This window comes from Ursus arctos, unplaced genomic scaffold, assembly GCF_023065955.2.
Source record: "Ursus arctos isolate Adak ecotype North America unplaced genomic scaffold, UrsArc2.0 scaffold_234, whole genome shotgun sequence".
NCBI lineage: Eukaryota > Metazoa > Chordata > Mammalia > Carnivora > Ursidae > Ursus > Ursus arctos.
In genome coordinates, this window is record NW_026622913.1 from 21341 (window position 1) to 27799 (window position 6459).

Here is a 6459-nt window from a genome sequence, read left to right on the forward strand (position 1 = left end):
ACATTGGAGTCCTAATTTTTCATCCGTGATGTGGATACAATACAACGTAGCCCGCCAGCTTCTCGATGCCATCGAAGGGATAAGGGTGTCCAAGCTCAGTAAGCACACATGTTCAAGGAAACACCTGGGAAAAGGGACCGTGAGCCCACACGCTGACCGTCAGGCTGGCCCACCACGCTGCCGGAGGCCAGCCCCTGGCCAGCTCCAGGCTCCCAGGCCCCACTAGTGTGTGCTGTTTCCCACAGCAGGTGACCCCTTTCCCTTCAGCATGGCCCCAGGAGCTTCTCACCGCACCAGCAGGCACGCTTGCTTCCTCCCTCCGTGGCCCCCAGCTTCCAGGAGAGCTCGACGGAGAGCCTGCCAGAGACAATGGCAAGGCTACGGCCCAATTTCTGACAGTAGCCACCACTCCCAGCCCCAGAGCACCCCCACCCCGAGCACTTTTGGTTCTTATCTCCCCTCTCAGCCTCTGGGGCCTCTCTGTCCTCAGAAAGGTTCCCAGGAGACCCCGCAGAACACAAGGTCTGAAAGCGTAAGGCAGACCTCTGCAGCACCCCCCAGTGGGCCACCTTCTCGGGTGGCCATCTTCTCACAAGCCAGAACACCTAAGTGGCTCCAGGGGGCTTTCACCACCTCAGGAAAGAGCCCAGTCTTCCTGTTTGCTCTGGAAATGGGAGCATGTTTCCATCCCAGAGACAGTAGGCAGAGATCCCCCCCCCCTTTCAAAAATCCCACTGAGGGAGAGCAGAGTGCCTGTCTTCCCTTTCCCTGAACCACCCAAACACAATTCGGACAAGGAGGAGAAAAGAAAATATTAGGGGAAGAGCCTATAAATGTAAGACAAGGCTGGCAGGACTTAAGAGAGTTTAAGTAGATGAAGGAATGTGGTTTAGAAAGTGGTGAGCAACTGGTCTCCATTTCATGCTTCCAGCCTTGATCAGGGGAAACTGGGTTAACCTTAAAAAGGACGTCTCTCCAGCGGAGACCTCAAGACACTATTTTTAGCAAACTCTAGGGTGTCCTCACTTCTCCTTGCTCACCCGTTACTCCGGTGATTTACCAAGCAACAGGGTGGCCAGCATCCCTATCTAGAATCTGTTCCGAACAACGGCCTGTTCACCAAAGCAAGCATTATCTCCATGGAAAACCTAAGCAGGAGGCCGAGTAGGATCTCCCCCTCTCACACAGGAGGAAGCAAGTGAAGTGGCTTGCTTGGGATCACGGGGCACTAGGGCCGCAACAGCACTAAATTCAAAGCCCCCGGTTTTGCACGAAGCGCAGTGGACACCCAGTACCACCCAGTTCCAGATGCTGCCATCAGAGAGGAAAGAGCGGGAAAGGCCTGCGGTCTCTGGACTCAGCCAAGACCAGAGTCTCATATTCTGCCTGGCTGTCCCTTCCCTCTTCCCCTCTTCTGTGACTGTTTGCACCTCCTTGGTCCCCCTTGAGGATCAGACTAGAAGGCAAGGCAGAGGCCTGCCCCTTTAGCTGTTGTCAGTCCCCTGAGGCAATACTTCTCCGCACGTGCAGACTCCATTCCTCACTCACGTGGCAACTCGTTAGCAAAGTGGTGACTAGGCCAGCGGGCCTCGGCTCTCTCAGTGGTCCGATCTCAGCCTAAAGGCCACGGTCTCAGAAAGGGCTTTCCTGACCACAGCTTCTGAGAAGCTCCCTCCCCAGCTCCACTTAACAACCCCGTCAGACTGTGGATTTCCTCCAGTCCCCATAGAACACCACCGTTCTCTGTCCGTGCTAACCTGGCTCTCTTCCCAGCTGGGATGTAAGACTCAGGCAGAGGCGCCTGGGCTGTTCTGATCACCTCCACATCTCTAGTACCTGGCACAGAGTAGGCACTCAGATATTTTCCCACTAAGTAATGGAGTCCTAGAAAGAAGGTGTTCTCCCTCCGGATGGGTCTTACTAAGTAATAGCCTGAAACTAGATTGCGGGGAAATGTTGCTAATTGTTGAAGCTGAGTGTTGGGCATCTGGGAGTTTATTTGACTAGTCTGGCATGTGTGTGTGTGTGTGTGTGTGTGTGTGTGTGTGTGTGTGTGTGAGAGAGAGAGAAAATTCCAATAATAAAAAGTTAAAACCAAAGTTGTTCACCCCTGTTATTTAAAAAAGCAGAGCAAGCCTGAACAGCTGACCCGAAAGAGGACTCCTAGCAACGTCTCTCTCCCCTGGGGAAAGAGAAAGGCCCACCACTGGCCGCCATAGTCCTGTAGCCCAAAGCTGGACGTGCTGCTGAGGGAGAAAATCAGTATGTGCGAGATGGTTCTCAGCATTTCTGATCACTGCCGTGAGAGTACTGATAATCTGTGGAGCGATTACATCAACAAGGTACTCTCACATTTTGTTGGGACAACGTGTGAAGTATTATTATCCCCATGCTTATTAGTTTACTGTTTGTCGCATTCAACGCCTAATCCAAATGCTTTGGAATAAGACAGAAATAAGATTCAGACCCTAACACTTGCAACTGAATTTCCATTTCCTCCTCTGGAAAGGAATACCACTTTCCGACCACAGGGGATTTATAGGGAAACAGAAATAGCAGGCGGGCACTTCCTGCCATTCTGGACACATGGTAGACACTCAATGCTAGCTCACGCACTCCTGGACAGCCAGGGCCGTGCCGTATCTTTTATAACCCCATGCACTATGGACTGCAGTACCTTGGTGCCTAATTATTTGAAATTTTTTTAAAGACTTATTTATTTATTTGAGAGAGAACACGCATATGCGGTGGGGAGGGGCAGAGGGAAAAGGTGAAGCAGACTCCCCACTGAGCAGGGAGCCCCAGGCAGGGCTTGATCCCAGGACCCCAGGCTCAAAGACAGACGCTTAACCCACTGAGCCACTCAGGTGCCCCTATTTGCTAAATTTTAGAGGCAGCACAAAAGGTCAATACAAACAATAAATGGCAGAACAGATTCTTAAACCAACACTTTCCATCAAGCAAAATGCTTTGCAAAATGCTTTCTGCAACACCAGGCTGCCTGGGGGGGGGGGGGGCTGGAAAATATACCTCTTTTTCATCCCACTGACAGAAGTTTTGCAATAAGCTGGGGCCCTCTTATTAATTCAATGTAAGCAAATAAAATGTGTTTTAATTTTGCTCTTCAGAAGCTTCCTCCCACTCTTTTCTCATTTCCTCATCTAAGAGCCCTTGTTCTGGGAAGTGCTGCCTGCCCCCACAGGAGACACCCACTTTTGATATTTGGTAAATGTGTAAAAATTAAATGTAGTTCCAAGGTCATACAGCACTCAAACGTCAGTCTCGCCACTCCGAGCCTCTGGTAACCGGCCGTGCTAGCTCTCTGGGCCTCCACAACCAGGGAATGGGCCTCCATGACCCTCCACCGCGGATTTTCCAACTATCATAACAAAAGTATTTTGAAGCCCGAGATGAAAGGGTATGATCAAAGAGGCCAAAGGTATCGGCTGCTAAGAGAAGAAAACACAAGAGATGGTTTCCACGTGATAGGGGACAGGAAACGTGTGGGCAGGAGGCGCTCGGGCCGGGCTTCCCACCGCTGCAGAGAATGGCAGGGCACAGACTATGTACAGTGGTGGTGGCCAAAGGCTTCCGGCCCCACGAAAGAGCACAGAAAATAAAAATACACCCAGCTCATAAAAGGTGTTGAGCCAGAGGCAGCAGGAAATGCTGCTACTCTGTGTATGTACCGTGGTACTCAAAATCCACTCGTTCGACATGCTGTATGGAGCACCCATGGGGAAGGCCCGTGAGAGGCATCACCACCACACAGCTGGTCGGTATTAAGAAAGGTCCAGAAATAGGAAGAGGCATCTAATGAGCAGATTACCTATTCTGGTTCAGTGCCTCTCATCTACCATGTCTTCAGCTACTTCAGCTAAAAAAACAAAAAACAAAACAAAAACAAAAAACACCAAAGAACCAGAAACTCAATTATGGGAGTGGAATGGGGGTAATAACATTCTTTTAAGCTTCAAGGAATAGTTCCACAGCTAATTCTTCTGTATATACAGAGTTGAGAACCACTGAGCAAGTCAACAGCAGCCTAGAAACAAATGAGTCACTTGTAAAATGAGCTTTTAACTAAATTTAAAGTCAAAACTCCAAAAGCATTCTAGAGGCTTTTTGTCCTGTGGCAAATGGTGAAAAGACACTGCAAAGATGAATGTTTCCCGTTGATCTTCACTGGCTTGAGTAAATTATCTCTGAGACAATAGATAATCTGATAAATGGGAACTTGCTATCTGCCCCACGTTATCTCAAGATCATTGAAATACATGAACAAAACCTGTATATTAAAGGCTCTGAAAATTGTAATGTTTTCCTTGATAAAATTCTTTTTTTAGATTGATTGATTGATTTGAGTGAGAGCAGGGGGAGGGGCAGAGGGCGAGGGACAGGGAGAGAGAATGCCAAGTAGACCCTCCCACCCCTCCCCCCCAGCACGGAGCCCGAATGCAGGGACTGATCCCACAACGCTGAGATCACGACCTGAGCGGAAACCCAGACTCAGATGCTTAAATGTTAACTGAGCCACCCAGGTGCCCCTTCCTTGACAAAATTCTTGTTCCCAGTTTACAACCGATTTGCCTCAAAGTTCACTTTTTTTATTCAAAATACCTGTTTATCAATCGTAACTAAAAATAATCTAGAAGCCTCCTGACAAAGCTATACCTGCATATGATTTAGAGCAAATGACATTGCTCAATCATAATTTTCGTGAACTTGAATCCCTAGAACTGTGAGATACACCAAAATACGAGAACCATCGCTCCAGCTCGGTGCTTCTCAAACTTGAACACGCACATGAATCACACGGGACCACGAAAGACTGCTTCAGGAGGGGCTGGGGTGAGGGCTTGAGAGTCTGCTTTTCAGCTAAGTCCCTAGGTGATTCTGCTCATCCGTGAACTCCATTCTGAGGACCAAGAACCCGGAGCAGGGCTCCTCGGCCTGGCGGCACATGAGATCAGCTGGCTGGCTTTACAAAGTACAGATGCCTCCCTCGAAGAATTTTATTTAATTGGTCTGGGATGTGACCTGGGCATTGAGCTTTCACTTTTAAGTTCCCCGAGCGATTTGAATGTGCAGCCAGGTTGGGAGAACGTCTAGAGCACGACTCATCATCTCGGTAGTCAGCTGAATTTAAATAGTGGGATTCTCCGCGTAACTTAGGTCCTATATATAGCACCAAAGATGGAAACAGGGCTGCTAGCATGATACATATAAATACGCCTAGACTTCGGCCAGCAGATCCACTGCTCTACACAAGCTGCGTCGGGACTTGTGATCTTAAGCAAGTGACAAATCCGATCTTCAGTGTCTTCACATATCTAATGAGTATTAGAACCCCCAAGACAGTTGCAAGAACAAATCAGAGAATATTTGTGCAAGTGGTTTGGAGAGGACCATTTTCTATCAACAGACATATACACGACCCTCACTTTTTGCACTCGGCTGACACTGCATATTACATATTTCACTTTTCACCACTAAAGCAAGCTGAAACAGATGAAAATGGCAGCACCCGCTCGGTGCAATTTCTAACAAAGTGCTTAATGATGCAGTTCCTGGAATGCACTGTGTCATAAGCACAGAACCACCTGTAACGAGTGAAGGATTAGTAAAGGATTACCAGCCTCAGGGAAAAGACAAAGGACTGTCATTTCCCAGGGTTGTCAGCACTGCCTTTTGTCGTTAACTTCAGATACACGTAATGAAAACATGGAAGTAGATTCATAGTTGCAAGTTATCAACTCCTAAAGAGCTCTGCAGAGGACTGAAGGGAAAGAAGGATTTTAATACCAATAAAGAATTAAAAAAAGAGAGAGAGAGCGAGCCAGAGGCACAGGAAGGAGTGGCATGGGGTTTTTTAATTTGGAAGGCAAAAAGGCTACACTTAATGGGAAGCAGAGGTCATGCTGACAAATGCTCACGACAGAGCCGCTCTAACATGGAAGCACGGGGGCTTCTCTGGGCTCTCCACCTCCATCCCAAATCAGAGTCGGGAGGGAAGTATAAATCCGAAGAAAATCCACGTGTCCGAGTTGCCATCTCTAAAGCTCTCATCCAGGGGAAATCAAAAAGTGAACCTGAAAGAAAGAAGCAGAAAGGTAAGAGAGACATTCAAGGTTTTTAAAAATGTCTTACAATACTATAAGACAGGGCCCCAAATCCTTCAATCTAAATTCTGAACCCACGAAGACAAAGACAATTATGCGGTTCCCAAATTCCAGACAGTATTGAAGCCAGACTAGAACATTTTATAAAGGTATCCATAAAAATGAATGTTCCCATCTGAATCCCAAGCACACCAAGGCAAAGCGGACCAGGAGTTGCAGGCGTGGGTTCTAACTCCAGCTCTGCGATTAAAAGGGTGCGTGACTTTATACAAGTCACTGACCTCTCGGCTCACGAACTCTTGGAGGTGGGGCGGGCTGCAACTTAGCCTAAAGGGCT